The sequence below is a fragment of the Phyllobates terribilis genome, unplaced genomic scaffold (genome assembly GCF_046119375.1).
Source record: "Phyllobates terribilis strain yellow unplaced genomic scaffold, ASM4611937v1 Scaffold_1__5_contigs__length_1240528914, whole genome shotgun sequence".
In the NCBI taxonomy this organism is placed as follows: Eukaryota; Metazoa; Chordata; class Amphibia; order Anura; family Dendrobatidae; genus Phyllobates; species Phyllobates terribilis.
The window spans coordinates 696,349,073-696,362,290 of NW_027362761.1; positions in this window are offsets into that span (position 1 = coordinate 696,349,073).

Below are 13,218 nucleotides of genomic sequence, written 5' to 3' on the forward strand. Positions count from 1 at the left end.
TTTTCGTAAATCCCCATAAGTTTAAAAATGCTTTGGAAATCTTCCATTGTTCTCGGAATTCCACTGAAGATTAAAAATCCTTTGGAACTCTTCCAATGTTCTCGGAATTCTGCTGATGTTTAACAATGCTTTGGAATTCTTCCATTGTTCTCGGATTTCCGTTGATGTTTAACAATGCTTTGGAACTCTTCCATTGTTCTCGGAATTCTGCTGAAGTTTAAAAATGCTTTGGAAAACTTCCATTGTTCTCGGAATTCCGCTGATGTTTAACATTGCTTTGGAACTCTTCCATTGTTCAAGGAATGCCGCTGAAGTTTAACAATGCTTTGGAACTCTTCCATTGTTCAAGGAATTCCTCTGAAGTTTAACAATGCTTTTGAACTCTTCCATTGTTCTCGGAAATCTGATGAAGTTTAAAAATGCTTTGGAACTCTTCCATTGTTCTGGGAATTCTGCTGAAGTTTAAAAATGCTTTGGAACTCTTCCATTGTTCTCGATATACTGCTGAAGTTTAAAAATGCTATGGAACTCTTTCATTGTTCTGGGAATTCTGCTGAAGTTTAAAAATGCTTTGGAACTCTTCCATTGTTCTCGGAATTCCGCTGATGATTAACAATGCTTTGGAACTCTTACATTGTTCAAGGAATTCCTCTGAAGTTTATCAATGCTTTGGAACTCTTCCATTGTTCTCGGAATTCTGCTGAAGTTTAAAAATGCTTTGGAACTCTTCCATTGTTCTGGGAATTCTGCTGAAGTTTAAAAATGCTTTGGAACTCTTCCATTGTTCTGGGCATTCTGCTGAAGTTTAAAAATGCTTTAGAAATCGTTCGTTGTTCTGGGAATTCTGCTGAAGTTTAAAAATGCTTTGGAACTCTTCCATTGTTCTCAGAATTCCGCTGATATTTATCAATGCTTTGGAACTCTTCCATTGTTCAGGAATTTCACTGAAGTATAAAAATGCTTTGGAACTCTTCCATTGTTTTCGGAATTCCGCTGTAATTTAAAAATGCTTTGGAACTCTTCCATTGTTCTCGGAATTATGCTAAAGTTTAAAAATGCTTTGGAACTCTTCCATTGTTCTCGGAATTCCGCTGATGTTTAACAATGCTTTGGAACACTACCAATGTGCTCGGAATTCTGCGGAAGTTTAAAAATGCTTTGGAACTCTTCCATTGTTCTCGGAATTCCGCTGATGTTTAAAAATGCTTTGGAAGTTTTCCATTGTTCTGGGAATTCTGCTGAAGTTTAAAAATGCTTTGGAAAACTCTCATTGTTCTTGGAATTCTGCTGATGTTTAACAATGCTTTGGAATTCTTCCATTGTTCTCGGAATTCTGCTGAAGTTTAAAACTGCTTTGTAACTCTTCCATTGTTCTCGGAATTCTGTTGAAGTTAAAAAATGCTTTGGAACTCTTCTATTGTTCACGGAATTATGCTAAAATTTAAAAATGCTTTGGAACTCTTCCATTGTTCTCAGAATTCCTCTGATGTTTAACAATGCTTTGGAACTCTTCCATTGTTCACGGAATTCCGCTGAAGTTTTAAAATGCTTTGGAACTCTTCCATTGTTCTCACAATTCCTCTGATGTTTAAAAATGCTTTGGAACTCTTCTATTGTTCTCGGAAATCCCCCTAAGTTTAAAAATGCTTTGGAAATCTTCCTTTGTTCTCGGAATTCCACTGAAGATTAAAAATGCTTTGGAACTGTTCCAATGTTCTCGGAATTCTGCTGAAGTTTAAAAATGCTTTGGAACTCTTCCATTGTTCTCGGATTTCCGTTGATGTTTAACAATGCTTTGGAACTCTTCCATTGTTCTCGGAATTCTGCTGAAGTTTAAAAATGCTTTTAAAAACTTCCATAGTTCTCGGAATTCTGCTGATGTTTAACATTGCTTTGGAACTCTTCCATTGTTCAAGGAATGCCGCTGAAGTTTAACAATGCTTTGGAACTCTTCCATTGTTCTCGGAATTCTGCTGAAGTTTAACAATGCTTTGGAACTCTTCCATTGTTCTGGGAATTCTGCTGAAGTTTTCAAATGCTTTGGAACTCTTCCATTGTTCTCGATATACTGCTGAAGTTTAAAAATGCTATGGAACTCTTTCATTGTTCTGGGAATTCTGCTGAAGTTTAAAAATGCTTTGGAACTCTTCCATTGTTCTCGGAATTCCGCTGATGATTAACAATGCTTTGGAACTCTTACATTGTTCAAGGAATTCCTCTGAAGTTTATCAATGCTTTGGAACTATTCCATTGTTCTCGGAATTCTGCTGAAGCTTAAAAATGCTTTGGAAAACTTTCATTGTTCTTGGAATTCTGCTGATGTTTAACAATGCTTTGGAACACTACCAATGTGCTCGGAATTCTGCTGAAGTTTAAAAATGCTTTGGAACTCTTCCATTGTTCTCAGAATTCCGCTGATGTTTAACAATGGTTTGGAACTTTTCCATTGTTCTGGTAATTCTGCTGAAGTTTAAAAATGCTTTGGAAAACTTTCATTGTTCTTGGAATTCTGCTGATGTTTAACAATGCTTTGGAATTCTTCCATTGTTCTCGGAATTCTGCTGAAGTTTAAAAACGCTTTGTAACACTTCCATTGTTCTCGGAATTCTGTTGAAGTTAAAAAATGCTTTGGAACTCTTCTATTGTTCACGGAATTCCGCTGAAGTTTAAAAATGCTTTGGAACTCTTCCATTGTTCTCACAATTTCTCTGATGTTTAACAATGCTTTGGAACTCTTCCATTGTTCACGGAATTCCGCTGAAGTTTAAAAATGCTTTGGAACTCTTCCATTGTTCTCACAATTCCTCTGATGTTTAAAAATGCTTTGGAACTCTTCTATTGTTCTCGTAAATCCCCATAAGTTTAAAAATGCTTTGGAAATCTTCCATTGTTCTCGGAATTCCACTGAAGATTAAAAATGCTTTGGAACTCTTCCAATGTTCTCGGAATTCTGCTGAAGTTTAAAAATACTTTGGAACTCTTCCATTCTTCTCAGAATTTCGATGAAGTTTAAAACTGCTTTGGAACTCTTCTATTATTCAAGGAATTCCACTGAAGATTAAAAATGCTTTGGAACTCTTCCAATGTTCTCGGAATTCTGCTGATGTTTAACAATGCTTTGGAAAACTTCCATTGTTCTCGGAATTCCGCTGATGTTTAACGCTGCTTTGGAACTCTTCCATTGTTCAAGGAATGCCGCTGAAGTTTAACAATGCTTTGGAACTCTTCCATTGTTCAAGGAATTCCTCTGAAGTTTAACAATGCTTTTGAACTCTTCCATTGTTCTCGGAAATCTGATGAAGTTTAAAAATGCTTTGGAACTCTTCCATTGTTCTGGGAATTCTGCTGAAGTTTAAAAATGCTTTGGAACTCTTCCATTGTTCTCGATATACTGCTGAAGTTTAAAAATGCTATGGAACTCTTTCATTGTTCTGGGAATTCTGCTGAAGTTTAAAAATGCTTTGGAACTCTTCCATTCTTCTCAGAATTCCGATGAAGTTTAAAACTGCTTTGGAACTCTTCTATTATTCAAGGAATTCCACTGAAGATTAAAAATGCTTTGGAACTCTTCCAATGTTCTCGGAATTCTGCTGATGTTTAACAATGCTTTGGAATTCTTCCATTGTTCTCGGATTTCCGTTGATGTTTAACAATGCTTTGGAACTCTTCCATTGTTCTCGGATTCTGCTGAAGTTTAAAAATGCTTTGGAAAACTTCCATTGTACTCGGAATTCCGCTGATGTTTAACATTGCTTTGGAACACTTCCATAGTTCTCGGAAATCTGATGAAGTTTAAAAATGCTTTGGAACTCTTCCATTGTTCTGGGAATTCTGCTGAAGTTTAAAAATGCTTTGGAACTCTTCCATTGTTCTCGATATACTGCTGAAGTTTAAAAATGCTATAGAACTATTTCATTGTTCTGGGAATTCTGCTGAAGTTTAAAAATGCTTTGGAACTCTTCCATTGTTCTCGGAATTCCGCTGATGATTAACAATGCTTTGGAACTCTTACATTGTTCAAGGAATTACTCTGAAGTTTATCAATGCTTTGGAACTCTTCCATTGTTCTCGGAATTCTGCTAAAGTTTAAAAATGCTTTGGAACTCTTCCATTGTTCTGGGAATTCTGCTGAAGTTTAAAAATGCTTTGGAACTCTTCCATTGTTCTGGGCTTTCTGCTGAAGTTTAAAAATGCTTTAGAAATCGTTCGTTGTTCTGGGAATTCTGCTGAAGTTTAAAAATGCTTTGGAACTCTTCCATTGTTCTCAGAATTCCGCTGATATTTATCAATGCTTTGGAACTCTTCCATTGTTCAGGAATTTCACTGAAGTATAAAAATGCTTTGGAACACTTCCATTGTTTTCGGAATTCCGCTGTAATTTAAAAATGCTTTGGAACTCTTCCATTGTTCTCGGAATTATGCTAAAGTTTAAAAATGCTTTGGAACTCTTCCATTGTTCTCGGAATTCCGCTGATGTTTAACAATGCTTTGGAACACTACCAATGTGCTCGGAATTCTGCGGAAGTTTAAAAATGCTTTGGAACTCTTCCATTGTTCTCGGAATTCCGCTGATGTTTAAAAATGCTTTGGAAGTTTTCAATTGTTCTGGGAATTCTGCTGAAGTTTAAAAATGCTTTGGAAAACTCTCATTGTTCTTGGAATTCTGCTGATGTTTAACAATGCTTTGGAATTCTTCCATTGTTCTCGGAATTCTGCTGAAGTTTAAAACTGCTTTGTAAGTCTTCCATTGTTCTCGGAATTCTGTTGAAGTTAAAAAATGCTTTGGAACTCTTCTATTGTTCACGGAATTATGATAAAATTTAAAAATGCTTTGGAACTCTTCCATTGTTCTCAGAATTCCTCTGATGTTTAACAATGCTTTGGGACTCTTCCATTGTTCACGGAATTCCGCTGAAGTTTAAAAATGCTTTGGAACTCTTCCATTGTTCTCACAATTCCTCTGATGTTTAAAAATGCTTTGGAACTCTTCTATTGTTCTCGGAAATCCCCCTAAGTTTAAAAATGCTTTGGAAATCTTCCATTGTTCTCGGAATTCCACTGAAGATTAAAAATGCTTTGGAACTGTTCCAATGTTCTCGGAATTCTGCTGAAGTTTAAAAATGCTTTGGAACTCTTCCATTCTTCTCAGAATTCCGATTAAGTTTAAAACTGCTTTGGAACTCTTCTATTATTCAAGGAATTCCACTGAAGATTAAAAATGCTTTGGAACTCTTCCAATGTTCTCGGAATTCTGCTGATGTTTAACAATGCTTTGGAATTCTTCCATTGTTCTCGGATTTCCGTTGATGTTTAACAATGCTTTGGAACTCTTCCATTGTTCTCGGAATTCTGCTGGAGTTTAAAAATGCTTTGGAAAACTTCCATTGTTCTCGGAATTCCGCTGATGTTTAACACTGCTTTGGAACTCTTCCATTGTTCAAGGAATGCCGCTGAAGTTTAACAATGCTTTGGAACTCTTCCATTGTTCAAGGAATTCCTCTGAAGTTTAACAATGCTTTTGAACTCTTCCATTGTTCTCGGAAATCTGATGAAGTTTAAAAATGCTTTGGAACTCTTCCATTGTTCTGGGAATTCTGCTGAAGTTTAAAAATGCTTTGGAACTCTTCCATTGTTCTCGATATACTGCTGAAGTTTAAAAATGCTATGGAACTCTTTCATTGTTCTGGGAATTCTGCTGAAGTTTAAAAATGCTTTGGAACTCTTCCATTGTTCTCGGAATTCCGCTGATGATTAACAATGCTTTGGAACTCTTACATTGTTCAAGGAATTCGTCTGAAGTTTATCAATGCTTTGGAACTCTTCCTATGTTCTCGGAATTCTGCTGAGGTTTAAAAATGCTTTGGAACTCTTCCATTGTTCTGGGAATTCTGCTGAAGTTTAAAAATGCTTTGGAACTCTTCCATTGTTCTGGGCATTCTACTGAAGTTTAAAAATGCTTTAGAAATAGTTCGTTGTTCTGGGAATTCTGCTGAAGTTTAAAAATGCTTTGGAACTCTTCCATTGTTCTCAGAATTCCGCTGATATTTATCAATGCTTTGGAACTCTTCCATTGTTCAGGAATTTCACTGAAGTATAAAAATGCTTTGGAACTCTTCCATTGTTTTCGGAATTCCGCTGTAATTTAAAAAATGCTTTGGAACTCTTCCATTGTTCTTGGAATTATGCTAAAGTTTAAAAATGCTTTGGAACTCTTCCATTGTTCTCGGAATTCCGCTGATGTTTAACAATGCTTTGGAACACTACCAATGTGCTCGGAATTCTGCTGAAGTTTAAAAATGCTTTGGAACTCTTCCATTGTTCTGGGAATTCTGCTGAAGTTTAAAAATGCTTTGGAACTCTTCCATTGTTCTCAGAATTCCGCTGATATTTATCAATGCTTTGGAACTCTTCCATTGTTCAGGAATTTCACTGAAGTATAAAAATGCTTTGGAACTCTTCCATTGTTTTCGGAATTCCGCTGTAATTTAAAAATGCTTTGGAACTCTTCCATTGTTCTTGGAATTATGCTAAAGTTTAAAAATGCTTTGGAACTCTTCCATTGTTCTCGGAATTCCGCTGATGTTTAACAATGCTTTGGAACACTACCAATGTGCTCGGAATTCTGCTGAAGTTTAAAAATGCTTTGGAACTCTTCCATTGTTCTCAGAATTCTGCTGATGTTTAAAAATGCTTTGGAAGTTTTCCATTGTTCTGGGAATTCTGCTGAAGTTTAAAAATGCTTTGGAAAACTCTCATTGTTCTTGGAATTCTGCTGATGTTTAACAATGCTTTGGAATTCTTCCATTGTTCTCGGAATTCTGCTGAAGTTTAAAACCGCTTTGTAACTCTTCCATTGTTCTCGGAATTCTGTTGAAGTTAAAAAATACTTTGGAACTCTTCTATTGTTCACGGAATTATGCTAAAATTTAAAAATGCTTTGGAACTCTTCCATTGTTCTCAGAATTCCTCTTATGTTTAACAATGCTTTGGAACTCTTCCATTGTTCACGGAATTCCGCTGAAGTTTAAAAATGCTTTGGAACTCTTCCATTGTTCTCACAATTCCTCTGATGTTTAAAAATGCTTTGGAACTCTTCTATTGTTCTCGGAAATCCCCCTAAGTTTAAAAATGCTTTGGAAATCTTCCATTGTTCTCGGAATTCCACTGAAGATTAAAAATGCTTTGTAACTCTTCCATTGTTCTCACAATTCCTCTGATGTTTAAAAATGCTTTGGAACTTTTCTATTGTTCTCGGAAATCCCCCTAAGTTTAAAAATGCTTTGGAAATCTTCCATTGTTCTCGGAATTCCACTGAAGTTTAAAAATGCTTTGGAACTCTTCCATTCTTCTCAGAATTCAGATGAAGTTTAAAACTGCTTTGGAACTCTTCTATTATTCAAGGAATTCCACTGAAGTTTAAAAATGCTTTGGAACTCTTGCAATGTTCTCGGAATTCTGCTGATGTTTAACAATGCTTTGGAATTCTTCCATTGTTCTCGGAATTCCGTTGATGTTTAACAAGGCTTTGGAACTCTTCCATTGTTCTCGGAATTCCGCTGATGTTTAACAATGCTTTGGAACACTACCAATGTGCTCGGAATTCTGCTGAAGTTTAAAAATGCTTTGGAACTCTTCCATTGTTCTCGGAATTCCGCTGATGTTTAAAAATGCTTTGAAAGTTTTCCATTGTTCTGGGAATTCTGCTGAAGTTTAAAAATGCTTTGGAAAATTCTCATTGTTCTTGGAATTCTGCTGATGTTTAACAATGCTTTGGAATTCTTCCATTGTTCTCGGAATTCTGCTGAAGTTTAAAACCGTTTTGTAACTCTTCCATTGTTCTCGGAATTCTGTTGAAGTTAAAAAATGCTTTGGAACTCTTCTATTGTTCACGGAATTATGCTAAAATTTAAAAATGCTTTGGAACTCTTCCATTGTTCTCAGAATTCCTCTGATGTTTAACAATGCTTTGGAACTCTTCCATTGTTCAAGGAATGCCGCTGAAGTTTAACAATGCTTTGGAACTCTTCCATTGTTCAAGGAATTCCTCTGAAGTTTAACAATGCTTTTGAACTCTTCCATTGTTCTCGGAAATCTGATGAAGTTTAAAAATGCTTTGGAACTCTTCCATTGTTCTGGGAATTCTGCTGAAGTTTAAAAATGCTTTGGAACTCTTCCATTGTTCTCGATATACTGCTGAAGTTTAAAAATGCTATGGAACTCTTTCATTGTTCTGGGAATTCTGCTGAAGTTTAAAAATGCTTTGGAACTCTTCCATTGTTCTCGGAATTCCGCTGATGATTAACAATGCTTTGGAACTCTTACATTGTTCAAGGAATTCCTCTGAAGTTTATCAATGCTTTGGAACTCTTCCATTGTTCTCGGAATTCTGCTGAAGTTTAAAAATGCTTTGGAACTCTTCCATTGTTCTGGGAATTCTGCTGAAGTTTAAAAATGCTTTGGAACTCTTCCATTGTTCTGGGCATTCTGCTGAAGTTTAAAAATGCTTTAGAAATCGTTCGTTGTTCTGGGAATTCTGCTGAAGTTTAAAAATGCTTTGGAACTCTTCCATTGTTCTCAGAATTCCGCTGATATTTATCAATGCTTTGGAACTCTTCCATTGTTCAGGAATTTCACTGAAGTATAAAAATGCTTTGGAACTCTTCCATTGTTTTCGGAATTCCGCTGTAATTTAAAAATGCTTTGGAACTCTTCCATTGTTCTCGGAATTATGCTAAAGTTTAAAAATGCTTTCGAACTCTTCCATTGTTCTCGGAATTCCGCTGATGTTTAACAATGCTTTGGAACACTACCAATGTGCTCGGAATTCTGCGGAAGTTTAAAAATGCTTTGGAACTCTTCCATTGTTCTCGGAATTCCGCTGATGTTTAAAAATGCTTTGGAAGTTTTCCATTGTTCTGGGAATTCTGCTGAAGTTTAAAAATGCTTTGGAAAACTCTCATTGTTCTTGGAATTCTGCTGATGTTTAACAATGCTTTGGAATTCTTCCATTGTTCTCGGAATTCTGCTGAAGTTTAAAACTGCTTTGTAACTCTTCCATTGTTCTCGGAATTCTGTTGAAGTTAAAAAATGCTTTGGAACTCTTCTATTGTTCACGGAATTATGCTAAAATATAAAAATGCTTTGGAACTCTTCCATTGTTCTCAGAATTCCTCTGATGTTTAACAATGCTTTGGAACTCTTCCATTGTTCACGGAATTCCGCTGAAGTTTTAAAATGCTTTGGAAATCTTCCATTGTTCTCACAATTCCTCTGATGTTTAAAAATGCTTTGGAACTCTTCTATTGTTCTCGGAAATCCCCCTAAGTTTAAAAATGCTTTGGAAATCTTCCTTTGTTCTCGGAATTCCACTGAAGATTAAAAATGCTTTGGAACTGTTCCAATGTTCTCGGAATTCTGCTGAAGTTTAAAAATGCTTTGGAACTCTTCCATTGTTCTCGGATTTCCGTTGATGTTTAACAATGCTTTGGAACTCTTCCATTGTTCTCGGAATTCTGCTGAAGTTTAAAAATGCTTTTTAAAACTTCCATAGTTCTCGGAATTCTGCTGATGTTTAACATTGCTTTGGAACTCTTCCATTGTTCAAGGAATGCCGCTGAAGTTTAACAATGCTTTGGAACTCTTCCATTGTTCAAGGAATTCCTCTGAAGTTTAACAATGCTTTGGAACTCTTCCATTGTTCTCGGAATTCTGCTGAAGTTTAACAATGCTTTGGAACTCTTCCATTGTTCTGGGAATTCTGCTGAAGTTTTCAAATGCTTTGGAACTCTTCCATTGTTCTCGATATACTGCTGAAGTTTAAAAATGCTATGGAACTCTTTCATTGTTCTGGGAATTCTGCTGAAGTTTAAAAATGCTTTGGAACTCTTCCATTGTTCTCGGAATTCCGCTGATGATTAACAATGCTTTGGAACTCTTACATTGTTCAAGGAATTCCTCTGAAGTTTATCAATGCTTTGGAACTCTTCCATTGTTCTCGGAATTCTGCTGAAGCTTAAAAATGCTTTGGAAAACTTTCATTGTTCTTGGAATTCTGCTGATGTTTAACAATGCTTTGGAACACTACCAATGTGCTCGGAATTCTGCTGAAGTTTAAAAATGCTTTGGAACTCTTCCATTGTTCTCAGAATTCCGCTGATGTTTAACAATGGTTTGGAACTTTTCCATTGTTCTGGTAATTCTGCTGAAGTTTAAAAATGCTTTGGAAAACTTTCATTGTTCTTGGAATTCTGCTGATGTTTAACAATGCTTTGGAATTCTTCCATTGTTCTCGGAATTCTGCTGAAGTTTAAAAACGCTTTGTAACACTTCCATTGTTCTCGGAATTCTGTTGAAGTTAAAAAATGCTTTGGAACTCTTCTATTGTTCACGGAATTCCGCTGAAGTTTAAAAATGCTTTCGAACTCTTCCATTGTTCTCACAATTCCTCTGATGTTTAACAATGCTTTGGAACTCTTCCATTGTTCACGGAATTCCGCTGAAGTTTAAAAATGCTTTGGAACTCTTCCATTGTTCTCACAATTCCTCTGATGTTTAAAAATGCTTTGGAACTCTTCTATTGTTCTCGTAAATCCCCATAAGTTTAAAAATGCTTTGGAAATCTTCCATTGTTCTCGGAATTCCACTGAAGATTAAAAATGCTTTGGAACTCTTCCAATGTTCTCGGAATTCTGCTGAAGTTTAAAAATACTTTGGAACTCTTCCATTCTTCTCAGAATTTCGATGAAGTTTAAAACTGCTTTGGAACTCTTCTATTATTCAAGGAATTCCACTGAAGATTAAAAATGCTTTGGAACTCTTCCAATGTTCTCGGAATTCTGCTGATGTTTAACAATGCTTTGGAAAACTTCCATTGTTCTCGGAATTCCGCTGATGTTTAACGCTGCTTTGGAACTCTTCCATTGTTCAAGGAATGCCGCTGAAGTTTAACAATGCTTTGGAACTCTTCCATTGTTCAAGGAATTCCTCTGAAGTTTAACAATGCTTTTGAACTCTTCCATTGTTCTCGGATTCTGCTGAAGTTTAAAAATGCTTTGGAAAACTTCCATTGTTCTCGGAATTCCGCTGATGTTTAACATTGCTTTGGAACACTTCCATAGTTCTCGGAAATCTGATGAAGTTTAAAAATGCTTTGGAACTCTTCCATTGTTCTGGGAATTCTGCTGAAGTTTAAAAATGCTTTGGAACTCTTCCATTGTTCTCGATATACTGCTGAAGTTTAAAAATGCTATGGAACTCTTTCATTGTTCTGGGAATTCTGCTGAAGTTTAAAAATGCTTTGGAACTCTTCCATTGTTCTCGGAATTCCGCTGATGATTAACAATGCTTTGGAACTCTTACATTGTTCAAGGAATTACTCTGAAGTTTATCAATGCTTTGGAACTCTTCCATTGTTCTCGGAATTCTGCTGAAGTTTAAAAATGCTTTGGAACTCTTCCATTGTTCTGGGAATTCTGCTGAAGTTTAAAAATGCTTTGGAACTCTTCCATTGTTCTGGGCATTCTGCTGAAGTTTAAAAATGCTTTAGAAATCGTTCGTTGTTCTGGGAATTCTGCTGAAGTTTAAAAATGCTTTGGAACTCTTCCATTGTTCTCAGAATTCCGCTGATATTTATCAATGCTTTGGAACTCTTCCATTGTTCAGGAATTTCACTGAAGTATAAAAATGCTTTGGAACTCTTCCATTGTTTTCGGAATTCCGCTGTAATTTAAAAATGCTTTGGAACTCTTCCATTGTTCTCGGAATTATGCTAAAGTTTAAAAATGCTTTGGAACTCTTCCATTGTTCTCGGAATTCCGCTGATGTTTAACAATGCTTTGGAACACTACCAATGTGCTCGGAATTCTGCGGAAGTTTAAAAATGCTTTGGACCTCTTCCATTGTTCTCGGAATTCCGCTGATGTTTAAAAATGCTTTGGAAGTTTTCAATTGTTCTGGGAATTCTGCTGAAGTTTAAAAATGCTTTGGAAAACTCTCATTGTTCTTGGAATTCTGCTGATGTTTAACAATGCTTTGGAATTCTTCCATTGTTCTCGGAATTCTGCTGAAGTTTAAAACTGCTTTGTAAGTCTTCCATTGTTCTCGGAATTCTGTTGAAGTTAAAAAATGCTTTGGAACTCTTCTATTGTTCACGGAATTATGATAAAATTTAAAAATGCTTTGGAACTCTTCCATTGTTCTCAGAATTCCTCTGATGTTTAACAATGCTTTGGGACTCTTCCATTGTTCACGGAATTCCGCTGAAGTTTAAAAATGCTTTGGAACTCTTCCATTGTTCTCACAATTCCTCTGATGTTTAAAAATGCTTTGGAACTCTTCTATTGTTCTCGGAAATCCCCCTAAGTTTAAAAATGCTTTGGAAATCTTCCATTGTTCTCGGAATTCCACTGAAGATTAAAAATGCTTTGGAACTGTTCCAATGTTCTCGGAATTCTGCTGAAGTTTAAAAATGCTTTGGAACTCTTCCATTCTTCTCAGAATTCCGATTAAGTTTAAAACTGCTTTGGAACTCTTCTATTATTCAAGGAATTCCACTGAAGATTAAAAATGCTTTGGAACTCTTCCAATGTTCTCGGAATTCTGCTGATGTTTAACAATGCTTTGGAATTCTTCCATTGTTCTCGGATTTCCGTTGATGTTTAACAATGCTTTGGAACTCTTCCATTGTTCTCGGAATTCTGCTGGAGTTTAAAAATGCTTTGGAAAACTTCCATTGTTCTCGGAATTCCGCTGATGTTTAACACTGCTTTGGAACTCTTCCATTGTTCAAGGAATGCCGCTGAAGTTTAACAATGCTTTGGAACTCTTCCATTGTTCAAGGAATTCCTCTGAAGTTTAACAATGCTTTTGAACTCTTCCATTGTTCTCGGAAATCTGATGAAGTTTAAAAATGCTTTGGAACTCTTCCATTGTTCTGGGAATTCTGCTGAAGTTTAAAAATGCTTTGGAACTCTTCCATTGTTCTCGATATACTGCTGAAGTTTAAAAATGCTATGGAACTCTTTCATTGTTCTGGGAATTCTGCTGAAGTTTAAAAATGCTTTGGAACTCTTCCATTGTTCTCGGAATTCCGCTGATGATTAACAATGCTTTGGAACTCTTACATTGTTCAAGGAATTCGTCTGAAGTTTATCAATGCTTTGGAACTCTTCTTATGTTCTCGGAATTCTGCTGAGGTTTAAAAATGCTTTGGAACTCTTC